The following is a 16,237-nucleotide window of genomic DNA, read 5'->3' on the forward strand; positions in this document are numbered from 1 at the left end:
GGAGTGGAGTGAGTCCCACTGTGGGCTCTTTACTCCTCTGGAACCTATTTTTCTGTCATTTAGTTTGTGCCTGTGGAGTCAGTTTTGACTCATAATAGCTAACAAAATGTGCATGTGAACTATGGTCCTATGCTTGCTGCAAAGAAATAAAGGAGGAATGTGGTACTGAATGGGAAAACGGGAGTTTTTGAGGGCCTGGAGTCACCTTCAAGGAAAGGGGTGAGGAAAGAGAGAGAAACTAGGCAACTACAGAACAGAATCCAAATCATGCCTCAGCAGAGAGAATCCAACAGTTGAACAACTGATGGCCGGAGGAAATGATAGACAAAGGCATTTAAATTTCCAAGGAGTTTTTCTAAAAATCTAAAAAATGAAATAAAAAATAAAAACTCTGCCACCTTACAACACTGGGGCAGTATTTCAAAAAGGCGCTGTACCCACAACAACAGTTCTATTTCCAGAAACATGTTCCCTGTGATACAAAGGGAATGCCTGGCTTAATCTGGACAGCGTCAGAGCATTTTCTGCTGTCATCTAACACATGAATTTCCAGAGGAAAGTAGTAGAACCAAGAGTCATGGCCTCTCTTTTGAGCCATCTAGATAATGAGAAATCAAAGCAGGAAAACGAAGAACCTGGTGGGTCAGATCCTTTGCAATTGATGCACAAGGACCTCTGTAATACACTGGAAACAGAACACTGGTCCAGTCTGATATAACAGAGAAACTGAAAGCCCCCCTGGTCTTCAGGAGCCTCCTTAGCAAAGTTTAATTCCATCAGGGTTTCTAAGAAAGAAAGTCAGGTTGGGCTTTTCACTGTTAGGCAGCAGGAGAATGTTCTCTTCTACAGTTTATGGAAACACTTTGTTACATCCATGACTGATGGTTTCTGCCACAAGTTGAAAATTGGAACTACCTGTAGCTTAGAGAGTGTCGTCCCAGGGAGACAAATAAATGTCTCCACCACGCCACCATGGGTGCTGAGTCCTGGGTGTCCCCTGTGGTCATTTTACTAACACACACACCCCCAGTGTGGGGCTGACCAGGGTGTATTGGGGGGTGGGACAGACCAGATGACAAGGTCGGATCAGGTAGAAAGCAGCAGCTTGGTGGGATGGTGGGAAGAGGAACAATGCCAGGTTACTTTAAACACAGGCATCCCACCCACAGCAATAGGGTGATCAAGCGTAGAAATTCAAAAGGAGTTTGGAAAATACCAGAGATAAAGAATGGAGACATTTTCCCCAGCTAAGTATCTCCCAGATGGCAAAAACCGACAGCCGCAAGCCTGGGAAGTCGAGATGTGTAAGTGAATGAAACGACAGGGAAATAGATGCCTGGCTTGACAGGGAAGGTGCGGCACCATCAAGGGCGAGTGCAGATCTGTGTCTGACCAGTGTCAAGTCAATAATGGTGAACAGAGAAGGTTGTGGCTGGATTTTATTCAGGGATGGTATTTGCTGTCAGGCCACGCATATTGAGAAGAGTTGGGGGCTTTCCCAGAGGCACAGGAGGCGAGGGGAGGCTTGAGGAAGTTTCCAGAATGGGCTCTAAAGGAAGAAATGTTCAGGTTTCGGGAAGAAATGATGTAAGGTCTCCATTTTCAAAACATATTTTGTAAGAGATGCCTTAGTAACAATCACGTTAGTTTTCAAGGCTTTGCTGTGAGTTACTGCATCGCTTCATAGCAAATCATGACTTGGTATAACTTCTAATTAAATTAGTACTTTTCTTAAGATTTTTTTTTTTTATTGGAAAGTCGGATATACAGAGAGGAGGAGAGACAGAAAGAAAGATCTTCCATCTGCTGGTTCACTCCCCACATGGCTGCAACAGCCAGACCAAAGCCAGGAGCCAGGAGCTCCATCCAGATCTTTTATGTGGGTGACAAGAGTTCAAGAACTTGGGTCATCCTCCGCTGCTTTTCCAAGGCCATTAACATGGAGCTGGATCAGAAGCGGAGGAGCTAGGATTTGAACCTGTACTCCTATGGGATGTCAGTGTCAGAGGTGATGCTGTGCTGGACCCTTAAGATACATTCTTTTCTAACTTATTGTCATGGACAATTCCTAGAACACAATGGTGGACAACAGGTAATTTATCAATTAATTCTTTATTTAAAATAAAAAATATTTATTTTTACTGCAAAGAGTTACAGAGAGACAGGGAAAGAGAGAGAGGAAGAAGAACTTCATCTGCTATTTCACTCCTTAGATGGTTGTAACAAACAGAGCTGGGCTGAACCGAAGCCAGGAGCCAGGAGCCTTTTCCGCATCTCTCACATGTGTGCAAGGGCCCAAGACTTTGGGTCATCCTCTGCCTTCCCAGGCCAAAAGCAAATGAAACAAGCAGGTCTCTAGCTGGTGTGTATATGTCGTGTGGTGCCAGCCTCACAGGCGAGAATTAGACTGTACCACACTCATCATTTCATTCTTTTAAATAAGAATTAGTGCCATTGCCTTACAGGTGAGAATTACATATCCTTTAGAATTAAGTTTTGAAAGTTTCTTGTACTCAGAACACTGGTTCAACTGCCTGTTGCTGTGATGCGGTTTCTGCGGATCCATCTGGGAAACACAGGAAGATGGTCCAACTACCTGGGTCCTTGCCACCCGCGTCGAGAATTCCACGATGGAAGCCTTCCACCTGTCCCAGCCATGACTGTTATGCTCATTTTGGGAGTGAACAGCAGCTGGAAGCACTTTCTCTCCCTGTCACTCTACCTTTCAAATAGATATATACATCCTTTTAAAAAAGGTTTTTAGTATAGAAAAGCAGCTCTTTGGGTCTTGTTTTTGCATATGTGTAATAGGGATTGGAACAGCCAAGGGCCCATTTGTAATTCCTTCTCTGTTGCCTGAAGCATAAGGATAATGCGTAAAATCTGAACTGTAAAAGTGCCAGCCTTCAGCAATTTAAAATCATATGACAGGAGGCAAATGACTTCACTCCTCCAAGAAATAATTCGGCTTTCTAGGTTTGTGAGTCAGTGAAACTGTGTGTGTGAGTACGGTGACCAAGGTGTGAAAGTGAGTGCTGTCTTTCCACACTCTTCTCGCCAGGCTCTGATTTCTGCATCTCCTAGGCAGAAGGAAATGAAGCTTGACCTTTATGGTGTTATAAACTCCTTTAAAAATTGCTATGAAAGTTATGGATTATCTGACTTCCCGTGCCCAAACAACATTTGTATATAGACACAAAATTTTACAAATACTCTCTGGCTTGGACCTCCATAAACACTTTCTAGTCCTGGGTTCATCAGAGAAAATGTTTCCTCTCCTCTCTTCCCAGGAAAAAGATTATACCTCTCAAAAAGTCATCTAAACATGTGTACCCAAAAAAGTAGTAATTCTTGGGCTAAGTGCAATGGCTCAATTGGCTAATCCTCCCCCTTGCAAACTCCAGGATCCCATACAGGTGCCACTTTGTGTCCCAGCTGCTCCACTTCCATCCAGCTCCCTGCCTGTGGCCTGGGAAAGCAGTCAAGGACAGCCCAATGCCTTGGAACCTTGTACCTATGTAGGAGATCCAGAAGAGGCTCCTGGGGGAACTGGACCAACAGTTGAAAGACATTTGTCTCTGTCTCTTCTTTCTGTAAATTTTCCTATCCAAAAAAAAGACAGAAGTACTTAAGTAACAATCCTTCCCACTCTTATCAAGTAGCTTACTACTACTATTACTTAACTTATTCCTTTATTTTGTTTTTTTTTATATTTTAAAAATTTTACTTCCTTTTATTATTATCATTTTATGATACAGTTCCACAGATCCTGAGATTTCCCTTATACCCTACCCAATTTGCACCCCCCTTACTGAGTTCCCCTAGATCGTTAATGTGGTACAGTTCCTCATACACAGTCATATGTCCATCATTGCAGGCATGGACAATGACAAAGTCCAGCTTCCTATTATCAAGATATAGTAAACAGTTTCATTGGTAGTCCATCTTTGTCTGGAAGTAGAGATGTATACTGCATTGTATTCTCACATCTGGATATGATAATCTCCATTACGCAGTTACTATACATCCCCTTAAATGAAAAGCCAAAATGCAAAATCAACAACAAGAAGAAAAATAGAAATGTACAATGCCATGAAGTTAAATTACATGTTACTAGATATGACAGTCTCCACTACACAGTTATTATACTTTCCCTTAAATGAAAAGCCACAAGACAAAATCAACAACAGGGAGGAAAAAAAAAAAACAAATTAACAGCACCATGAAGATAAACAGCACCATGCTACTGAATGACTAATGTGTTGCTGAAGAAATGGAAAAGAAAATCAAGAACCTTCTTGAAGAAAACGATGATTCTGTATGATCTATGTGTCATTGAAGAATTTAATCAGAAGAAAATGTTTTGAAGAGATGAAACTAACGAAAAAAATCAAAATCTATGATACAGTTTCTGCAGATCTTTGTTGCTGAGATATGTCTCCTGTATCCAAAAAATAGATGGGTTTTGTTCCTTAATCCAGACTAATAATTTATGATGTTTTATTGATAAGTTAAAGCCATTTACATTCAGGGTTAATATGAATGGGTAGTAATTTTGTCCTGTCATTTTAGCAATGGGTTGTTCATTGATTTAGTCTGCTGTTGTTATTTTACTGGATGTTTTTCACATTTGCCTTTGGTTTTGTTGGGTACTATTCCTTTTCTCTGTCAAGAGAACATCTTTAAGTATCATTTGTAGGGCAGGTTTGGAAGAGGCATATTGTTTTAACTTTTCTTTACTGTGGAAGAATTTTATTTCATTTTCAAAGACAAAGGAAAGCTTTGCTGGGTACATTATCCTGGGCTGACAATTTTTTACTTTTAGAATCTGGAATATGTCACTCCATTCTTTTCTGGCCTGTAGAATTTCCTGTGAGAAGTCTCCTGTGAGTTTAATTGGCAATCCTTTATATGTCAATTGATTTTTTTCATGAACACATTTAAGGATCTTTCCCTTATATTTGATTGAAGAGAGCTTGATTATGATGTGTCTTGGTGAAGATCGCTTTTGATCAAGCCTGTTGGGAGTTCTGTGCTCCTTCTGGATGTTTTCCTATTGTTTCTCTAGATTAGGGAAATTTTCCCTTACTATTTCATTGAATATACCTTTAATCCCAGCTTCTCTTTCTGCACCTTCTGGGACTCCCATAACACTTATTTAGACCTTTTAATAGTGTCTTTCACTTCTTGAATACTTTATTTGGCCTGATCCAGCTCTGCTTCCAGCATTTTATTTGTTTCCCCCTGGTGACAGGAAATATCTTCTAGTTCTGAGATTCTTTCTTCTGCCTCCTTCATTCTATTTTGGAGACTCTCCACTGCACTTTTAGTTTGCTCCACTGTATTCTTCATTTCTGATATATCAGCTTTCCTTTGATTCACTGCTGTTGTTTGTTGTGTAACAGATTCTTTAAATTCCTTGAATGCCTGCTTTATGTGCTTCTCCTCGTTGATAAGAAGCTGTGTACCAAGTATTTTGGATTCTCTATCCTCCATTTCTCCATGTATTCCTTAGATAATTCTGAGGTTGACCAAGGCTTTTGCTCTTTTTCAGGGACTCTTGAGTACTATCCATTGTGCCTTTGTCCCCTCTTGTGCTCTTGGTCATTGTACTTCTGGTTATCAGATTCTTCTCCTTGGGGCAGGTTTCTTTTCTTTTCTTTTTAATTTTTTTTTTTTTTTTTTTTTTTTTTTTTTTTACTGAAAGACAAAATACAGAGAGGAGAGACAAAGGAAGATCCTCCATCTGATGGTTCACTCCCCAAGTGACCACAACAGCCAGAGCTGAGCCAATCCAAAGACAGGAGCCAAGAGCTCTTCCTCTGGGTCTCCCACGCAGGTGCAGGGTCCCAAGGCTTTAGGCCGTCCTCGACTGCTTTCTCAGGCCACAAGCAGGGAGCTGGATAGGAAATGGAGGTACCGTGATATGAACCGGTGCCCATATGGGTTCCTGGCGCGTTCAAGGCAAGGACCTTAACAACTACACTATTGTGCCAGGCCCTAGGGCAGGTTTCTAAGCTGTGACACCCACAGGACTACAATTTGATTTTACTTATTGCAGTTGGTATATGGCTGTTTGTTTGCAGTCACTTGTGCCACTCCCTCCAGCAAGTTCCAGGTCTGGGTTCTTCATATGTTAGACTTCCACCAAGGTCTCTGTAGCTCCAGCTCCTGTCTCACCAGTCTCTACCTCCTGTGATATCATGCTGAGGCTGCAACATTGTCTGTACAAACTTTCTCCTACTTCGGTTTGGAGTAAGTCCCAGGATTAGTGAGCTACCAAGTGTCCCATATAGCTAGGTTGTTGGTGGTGCTGATCTTGCCAGAATCTGTTGACCATTAGGTCTGAGGGCCACACGGACTTATTTTGACCTGTACAATGCCAAAGTCGGTATTATTTTCCAGTGGCACCAGTGCAATGCACTCAGTTCAGTGAGTTCTTGCCGAGCTCAGCACACGTGCAGCTTACTGTTGTCCCCTGCAGTCTTAAATTCTTAGCCACACGATAAGAAATGGCGCCTGTTGTGCCACTGCTAGAGTTCTTGATTTGCTGGCCATCAGGTCTTGGGTGGAACCTGTAGGATGCCACGTTGTTGCAGTTTACTGAGCCAGAAACTAGTTCACTCCCAGCTCAGTGCGTGCACCATAGCCCTTGCCTCCTTAAGCAAAATGGCACCTAATTCGGCTTTAGAAGGCCGACTGGACTGTGAAATCCACCCTGTTCTCGCACTGCCCATCTGGGATCTGCTGCTCTGTCTATGCTCCTGGTCAAATCAAACAGAGCAGCAGGACAGGCAAATACTAGAACAAAAACAAAAAAAACATTTTTTGTGCTAAGGAACTGACATTCCGGGATTAATTTGTTACGGCAACATAGCATAATTATACTGACTAATGCAGTGACATAAAGGTTGGACACTTTTATGGTTAAGAATGGGAGACAGCAAAGTGAACTAGTTGGAACTAGATATTGGCTGCCATTGCACAGTTGTTGTATTTGAGATACAACTTATAAAATGTGTAGGTCAGGGCCCGGCGCTATAGCACAGTGGTTAAATTCATCGCCTCTCACATGCTGGGATCCCACATGGCCGTTGGTTCTAATTCCGGCGGCCCTGCTTCCCATCCAGCTCCCTGCCTGTGGCCTGGGAAAGCAGTGGAGGATGGCTCAAAGCCTTGAGACCCTGCACCTGCGTGGGAGACCTGGAAGAGCTCCTGGTTTCTGACTTCGGATTGGTGCAACTCCAGCCTTTGCAGTCATTTGGGGAGTGAACCATCGGATGGAAGATCTTCCTCTCTGTATATCTGCCTTTCCAATAAAAATATTAAAAAAAAAAAACAAAAACAAAAACAAAAAAATGTGTAGGTTAGTACTGGCTTACAGCACTTATTCTGAAAATGGTAGCTCTTATTTAAATAGCCTAGATCATAATATAGATATTTTATTGAACATAACATTTTCCATGCTCTCAAATGATAAGCACCCTCTCTGATTCTTGCCTGTATTCCCAGATTTCTCACCTTAAGGTATTCCTTTATTTATATCTTCTTTATGATTTATGGAGGTGGGGGAGTTGGCACTGTGGCTCAGCAGCCTGATTCTCCACCTTCAAGCGCCAGCATCCCATATGGGTGCTGTTTTGTGTCCTCACTGTTCCACTTCCTATCTAACTCCCTGTTTATGGTCTGAGAAAGCAGTAGAGGATGGCCCAAAGCCTTGTGACACTGCATCCTTGCGGGAAACCCAGAAGAATTTCCTGACCCTGGGTTCAGATCAGATCGGCTCTGGCCATTGCGTTAATCTGGGGGGTGAACCAGCTCATGGAAGATATTTCTTTCTCTCCTTCTTTGTGTAAATCTGCCACAAATAAAAGCAACTTTAAAAAGGCATATGGTTTTTTTCAAGATTTATTTTTTATTGGAAGGTAAGATTTACAGAGAGGAGGAGAGAGAGAGAAAGATCTTCTGTCCTCTGATTCACTCCCCATGTGGCCACAATGGCCGGAGCTGTGCCAATCTGAAGCCAGGAGCCAGGAGCCTCTTCCAAGTCTCCCATGCGGGTGCAGGGTCCCAAGGCTTTGGGCAATCCTCACTGCTTTCCCAGGCCACAAGCAGGGAGCTGGGAGGGAAGAAGGGCTGCTGGAATACAAACTAGCGCCTGTATGGGATCCCAGCATATGCAAAGCGAGGACTTTAGCCATTAGGCTACTGCGCTTGACCCAACTTTTAAAAAAAATTAATTTATTACATTAGTTACTCCTCACTGGGGTATTGAAGATTTCTCTGCACACCCCTCCTAAAAATGTTCTGCACTTTTTGGGACTGAAGCCATGTTGTGGCACAGTAAACTTAAACTGCCAGCTACAATGCTAGCATTCCATCTGAGTACTGGTTTGAGTCCTAACTGCTCTGCCTCAGATTCAGCTCTTGCTAATACATCTGGGAAGAGAGCAGAAGACAGCCCGAGTACTTGACCTCTGTTGGCCACATGGGAGCCCTTGAAGGAGTTCCAAGGTTCTGGCTTCAGTCTGGCTCAGTCTCTGTTGTTCGGGCCATTCGTGGAATGAACCAGTAGATGAAGATCTTTCTCCTATACTCAGCTCTTCCAATAAATAAAGAATCCTTTAAAAAAAAAAAAACTTAAAAGTGCTTTCTTGGACCCGGCGCAATTGCATACTGGTTAAAGTCCTTGCCTTGCACGTACTGGGATCCCATATGGTCATGGTTCTAATCCCAGTGGCCCTGCTTCCCATCCAGCTCCCTGATTGTGGTCTGGGAAAGCAGTCAAGGACGGCCCAAAGCCTTGGGATCCTGCACCTGCGTGGGAGAGCCGGAACAGCTCCTGCTGGCTCCAGGCTTCTGATTGGCTCAGTTCTAGCGGTTGCGGTGACTTGGGGAGTGGACCATTGGACGGAAGCTCTTCCTCTCCATCTCTGTATTTCTAACTTTGTAATAAAAATAAATCTTTTTTTTTAAAGTGCTTTCTTAAGGAAATAAAATAGTCAAATCATTACATAAGAAGTCCTGGAACGGCCCAAAGCTTTGGGACTCTGCACCTGCGTGGGAGACCTGGAAGAAGTTCCTGGTTCCTGGCATCGGATTGGCACGTACCGGCCCATTGTGGCTCACTTGGGGAGTGAATCATCGGATGGAGGTCTTCCTCTCTGTCTCTCCTCCTCTCTGTGTGTCTGACTTTGTAATAAAAATAAATAAATCTTAAAAAAAAAAAAGAAGAAGAAGAAGAAGAAGAAGTCCTGGAGAGTTGCTACCTAATTTAAAAGAAGAAGAAATCTTGGGATAGAGCCTTGATACAGAATTGCTGACATCTGACTTGACCAGGTGAAGCTGTTCCCAGTTAATTTAATATGGTGGTGCACTTAAAAGTAAACATTGTTGACGATAGCCACTGATTTCTTTGAGATTTGTTTTGTTTTTATTGCAGAGTCGGATGTACAGAGAGGAGGAGAGATAGAGAGGAAGTGGAGCTGCGCCCTTATGGGATCCTGAAAACATTCAAGGCGAGGACCTTAGCCACTGGGCCACGCTGCCGGGCCCAATAGCCACTGATTTCTAAGTTAAATACACATTGGCAATCCTGGAGCGATAGCGTTACAGTTAAGGTCCTCGCCCTGAACGCACCAGGATCCCGTGTGGGTGCCGGTTCTAATCCCGGCAGCTCCACTTCCCATCCAGCTCCCTGCTTGTGGCCTGGGAAAGCAGTCGAGGACAGCCCAGAGTATTGGGAAAAGAAGTTCCTGGCTCCTGGATTTGGATCAGCGCAGCACTGGCCATTGTGGTCACCTGGGGAGTGAATCATCGGACGGAAGATCTTCCTCTCTGTCTCTCCTCCTCTCTGTATATCTGACTTTCCAATAAAAATAAACAAATCTTTTAAAAAAATACAAAAAAAATGTTCTGCACCTAAACTGTTGACATATGTCTTGTTAGAGTTATTAGCCTGTTCAGACCACCCGAAAAACAGTTTCAGCAAAATCATACTTCAACACTATAAACAGCTAAGTATTAAAATGAAAATAGACACGAGACAGCTGAATAGTAATCTATAGCCATTTTAAGGTGTATAGAACCCAGTTGTATATAAACCAAAATTGAAATGTTTATGAAGAAGTCACAGGATGTGGTTAAGAACCTGCATTTTCCTTTTAACGTATTGGTTAATCAATACTATATCAATTAATACCATAACGTTGTAAATTGTTGCTGATGTTATGTTGGGGCTTTTAATTGATTGGGATGATACTCTGCGGGCTCTACCTTCAGACCAGAGATGGTCTCTCCAAGAAACTGTTGAACTTACCAGGATAATAAGATGCTGGACTTTATGCTTGGTAAATACTTCCAATGAAAGAATCTCAACTGAATTTGAACTGTGGTAATGCAACAAGGTGGAGGAATCCACCATGGGGAGAGGGTTTTGGGAGGGGTGGGGGGAATCCCAGTGCCTATAACACTGTGTCACATAATACAATGTAATTAATAAAATAAAGGAAATTTAAAAATAAAAAATATTTATTTTTATTGCAAATTCAGATATGATTTCCTCCCCAAGTGACAGCAACTGCCAGTGCTGCGCCAATCTGAAGCCAGGGACCAGGAACTTCCTCCAGGTCTCTCACACAGGTGCAGGGTCCCAAAGCCCTGGGCCGTCCTCAACTGCTTTCCCAGGCCACAAGCAGGAAGCTGGATGGGAAGTGAAGTTGCCAGGAATAGAACCGGTACCCATATGGGATGCCGGAACATTCAAGGCAAGGACTTTAGCTGCTAGGCCACGGCACCGGCCCCCACCTTTTTTTTTTTTTTTTTTAAGTATGTGTTTCAAATGCAGAGCAACAGAGAGAAAAACACAGAGATCTCCCATTCCCTTGTTCACTCCCTAAATGTTCAAAACAGCCAGGCCTTGGGCAGGCCACAGCCAGGGCTCAGCAACTATATCCAGATCTCAAGTATGTGGGCCATTGTTTGTGCCTCCCAAGCACATTAGCAGGAAGCTGAATTGGAAGTGAGGCAGCGAACTCAGACACAACTCCAGCAGGGGATGTGGGCATCCCAAATGGTTAAGCCTGACCTGCTGTACCACAACAGTTATCCTGAACAATGTTATAATTAAATAAGGAAAAAGAGACACAACTTTAGAAAGAAATGAAAGCAGACTGGCCAGGGTCTTGGGGTACATGGTATTCCAGTAACCCAAGTGTTTCTCGAAGTGGCCTGGATGGAGGCAGGCCCAGGTTGGGAGGGCAGAGGAACCATGGAAGCCGGGGAGCTTGGCAGTTGCCGTCACATTGTAAGTGAGTTTTCTTTGCTGAGATGAAAGTTTTAAGGAGACAGATTACTCACAAATCATCATTAGTGAATGTTGAGACAAGAAGATGATATGCAAGAGAGATAAACATAATTACTGGGGCTGGCAAGGTAGCCTAGTGGCTGAAGTCCTCGCCTTGTATGTGTCGGGATCCCATATAGACGCTGGTTCTAACCCTGGCGGTCCCGCTTCCCAATCCAGCTCCCTGTTTGTGGCCTAGAAAAGCAGTTGAGGACGACCCAGAGCCTTGGGACTCTGCACCTGCATGGGAGACCTGGAAGAGGCTCCAGGCTCCTGGCTTCAGATCAGTGCAGCTCCTGCTGCTGCCGCTTGGAGAGCGAATCAGTGGATGAAAGATCTTTCTCTCTGACTTTCCTCTCTGTATATCTATCTTTCCAATAAAAATAAGTAAATATTTTAAAAAATGAAACTATTGAGGCCAGTGCTGTGACTTCGAAGGTAAAGCTGCAGTGTAGAGCCAACACTCCCACAGTGGGTGCTACTGGGAGTCCTGGCTGCTCCACTTCTCTCCCAGCTTCCTGCTAATGTGCCTGGTAAAGAAGCAGAGGATGGCCCTAGAGCTTGGGCTCCAGTACCCACATGGGGGACTTGGAAGAAGCCCCTGGCTCCTGGCTTCAGACCGGCTCAGCTCCAGCCACTGCAGCCACAGGTAGGGAACAAATCAATGGATGGAAGATTCCCTCTCTGTAACTCTGCCTCTCAAATCAACCAATCGATCTTTTTTAAAAATAAGAAGACTGTATTAGAATAGAATAAATTCAATGACTTTTCAAACCATTTGAATATAAACATCCTAAAACTAATTTCACAGACAGGGTTTCTTGAGCATTTTCCAACAGCAAACCCACAAGAAATATATTCTCCATCTCCTCTCACCACACACCAACCCACACTGTCGGTTTGTCACAGCACACTCATTCTCACCCTCTAATCCTTTCCTATCCTCTTTGATTCCAGATTCTTCCTCCCTCCCCATTTGGTTCCTCCTACCCTTCCTCCCTTCCTAATACCCCTTTGTCAAATCAATTTTGTTACCCACAGTTTGAAGAACACTGGTCTATTGGGTTTTCCTAACCATTTAGCACGTGTGTGGGTTCCTTCACAATTCAGTTGGCAGTTCAGCCAACTGCCTGCTCAGGTGCAGTTTCGAGGCTGTATTTTCCCTCCCCAGGATTTCAGACGTCATTTCCCATACTAAGAGTCTCAGGAACCAGGGATAAACACGAAAATGCACAGAACTACAAGTCAGGAGAGAAGAACCGTCCGTCTAGCGGGATCTGCTTTGTGCCAGTATTTACTTATTTGTAATTTTAGCATCAACGTGCACCTGGAACAATTAACCTGAGAAACAAAACTCCAGTTTGGTGGCCCCTGGGGTCCACTGTCAGGGAAGAGAGCCCCGAGCGATCTGAACGCGGGCTCCCTGCACCGCCCAGTACTTCGCCAGTCTCGGCTTACTTTCCCCTCCCGTGTGGTGGAAGGTTACAGTGGAAGAAAAGAGTCCCTCCCGTCTAGAAACTTTTCAGGGGAAGCCGAGCATCTGGCATGCGGGTGGGAGGGTGGCCCAGCAGGGGCGGGAGGAGCCACGCGCCGGGCGGGCGGTGGGCGGTGGGCGCAGCAGCGAGGAGCTCGCCGGGGTCTGCGAGCCTGCAGGGGCCCGCCGATCCGCAGCGCAGGAAAGCACGGCGCCCGGATCCCGGGAGTCACAGACTCTGGTCTCCTGCACCTTGCAGCCCACTTGGGCTTTCCAGAATAGTCTTTTTTTTATTGATCATTTTTGTCATCAGGATCTCTTGGTCTCGGACTGCGTTAAGGGAGCCCTAGTAGGGGTGCAGCTGGAGAAAAAATGGAAACACGATTTATTTATTTACTCATTTTTTAAAATTATGTATTTATGGAAATGCAGATTTACAGAGAAGGACCGAGAGAAAGATCTTTCGTCTGCTGGTTCACTCCCCAAACAGCCACGGTGGCTAGAGCTGAGCCTATCCGAAGCCGGGAGACTCTTTCAGGTCTCACCATGCTGGTGTAAGGTCCCAACACTTAATACCATACTCCGCTGCTTTCCCAGGCCTTCAGCTGGAATCTGGATGGGAAGTGGAGCAGCCGGGACACAAACCAGTGCCCATATGGGATGCTGACATTTGCAGATGGAGGATTAGCCAATTGAGCCATCAAGCTGTTCTGAAGTTGTGATTTAAACAATGTCATTTTTTCTTTAATGTCAAAGTAATTTAGGTGTGCACTTTGGTAGCCACCAAGATCAGGCTTTCAGGTGCTGCCTTCTGCCCTTGCCTGACTGAATGAAGTTTCTGGTGTGATTAGGTCAAATGGAGGGCAATTGAGCCAAACCACACACTGGTCAGTGATAAGCAGTTCCCAGGGGCACAGAGGACGGTCCATGTTTGTTTCTGTTCATTCATGTGCATGCCTTGTTTTCCGGTGGGTACATTTACTCCTAGCTCAGTCCAACTTTAATTCTGATTTAAAAAAAAAAAAAAAGATTTATTTTATTTGAATGAGAGAGAGAAAGCAGGAAGAGACAGAGAATTAACTTCTTGCTTTTACAGGTTCACTTCCCACATGAGGCAACCATCCAGGAGTTGGTCAGGGCAAAGCCAGGAGCCTGGAGCTCCCATCTGTGTCTTCCACACGTGTGGCACAAACCCCAGGCGCACTAGTAGGGAGCTGGAAGGGAAGCCGAGCAGCTGGGATTCAGGCTAGCGCTGCCCTGTGGAATGGTGGTATTGCAAGCAGCAGCTTGGCCTGCACATCATGACCCCCCCCCCCCGCCCAGTTTTTTGTTCTTAAAATTCATTTATTTATTTGAAATTCAGGGTTAGAAAAAGATCTACATCTTCAATCTGCTGGTTCATTCCTAGACGGCTGTGACAGCCAGGGTTGGGCTGTATTCAAGTCAAGAACCAGGAGCTTCTTCCAGATCTCCCACACAGGTGCAAGGGTCCAAGTACTTGGACCATCTTCCGCTGCATAGGGAGCTAGATTGGGGATAGGTCATCCAGGAATTGAACCTGTGTCCCCCTGGGGTGCTGGCATCACAGGTGGAAGCTTTACCAGCTGTGCCAAAAGGCCAGTCTCCCTCAACCCACAGATTATTATTATTAATTTTTAAAGATTTAAAGATTTATTTCTTTTTATTGGAAAGGCAGATCTACAGAGGATGAGACATAGAAAGATCTTCCATCTGCTGGTTTACTCCCCATGTGGCAACAACTGCCAGGGCTGAATCAATCCGAAGCCAGGAGCAAGGAGCTTCTTCCAGGTCTCCCATGCGGGTGCAGGGTCCCAAGGCCTTGAGCCATCCTCCACTGCCTTCCCAGGCCACAGGCAGGGAGCTGGATGGGAAGTGGATCCCATGTAGGATCTTGGCACCTGCAAGGTGAAGATTTAAATATTCAGCCATTTCGTCGGGCCCAGCATTTAGGATTCCATACAGTGTATACCACATTATATACCAGAAATCTTTGTCAAATAAAAACTCCTTAAATGTAGGGCTCCTTCAGTGAAATGGGGTTCATCCCCCTGCTTTGCTTTGCACTGAGAGGATCTAGGACACAGAGTTTGGCTAAATGATTGCTATTAGTACAATTTATCTTGATATCTCCCCAAGTGCCTTGCATATGCATATACTCAGTAAATGTGGATTGAATGAATGAAGGTGCATGTCCCATAGCGTACACACAGAGAAAACACCAGCCAGGAAGGGACTCTCCAGGATAACGAGGGTTGGTGTGGTGGAGTTACATCCGCAGCACTTTCACCAGATACAGGTGCTCTTGACATCGGAATGCAGAGCACTTGACATTTTCAGGGAAGGAGTGGGTGTTTAACCTAGTAGTTAAGGCCCCCACATCCTATACCAGCATACCTGCATTTTATTCCTGGCTGCTAACTCCAACTTCTTGCCAATGCAGACATGCAGAAGCAGTCATGACAGCTCAAGTGATTGGTTTCCTGCCACCCACATGAAACACCTGTATTGAATTCCCAGCTCTTGGTATTGGTCATTGCCGCTGGGGGCAGCAGAGGGGATTCTGCCTGTCTCTCTCAAATTTACACAGAAACTTGAAATTCTCAAATGCAAGAGAAAGTCTGCTCAATTAGTGTGGCCTAAACTCTTATCAGAATAGAACTTGATAAGTTTTTTTTCTCTTTAATATGGGAAACCTAAGCTCACTTGACACAAATCAGGGTCATCAGAGTTAATTCATTTATACCACAAGGGGATGAGCAGGGGGTTTTATAAGTTACATGATCTCATGAAGGAGTTAGCCTGGGTTCTCCCTGCACTTCAGCCCTAAGCCATACTCGGTTTTTAGTGTTTAGAAGAGGGTGGAGCAGGACAAAGAGGGCTAGCTTATTTTAATGTCATCAGACTGGACACTTGATGAGGCTTACTGAAAGATTTCTCTTTTTTTGGTTAAAGATTTATTTATTTTTATTGGAAAGGCAGATTTACAGAAACAAGGAGAGACAGAGGGAAGGATTTTCTGTCCACTGATTTCACTCCCCAAGTAGCCAAAGTGGCTGGAACTGAGTCAATTCCAAAGCCAAGAGCCAGGAGCTTCTTCCAGGTCTCCCACGTGGGTACAGGGTCCCAAGACTTTGGGCCATCCTCGACTGCTTTCCCAGGCCACAAGCAGAGAGCTGAATGGGAAGTGGGGCAGCCAGGACACACACTGGCACCCATATGGAATTCTAATGCATGTAAGGCAAGGACTATAGCTACCAGACTACCGTGCCAGATGCTGAAATTTTTCTTTAAAGACTTTAGTAAATTAATGTAAAGAGTTTTCAGAGATACAACATGCTAGAACCAGACTGGCGAATTACACTGTACTTCCTGGTGTCCAAGTTTGGCTTAGCAATGAA

Source organism: Ochotona princeps, chromosome 2 (genome assembly GCF_030435755.1).
Source record: "Ochotona princeps isolate mOchPri1 chromosome 2, mOchPri1.hap1, whole genome shotgun sequence".
NCBI lineage: Eukaryota > Metazoa > Chordata > Mammalia > Lagomorpha > Ochotonidae > Ochotona > Ochotona princeps.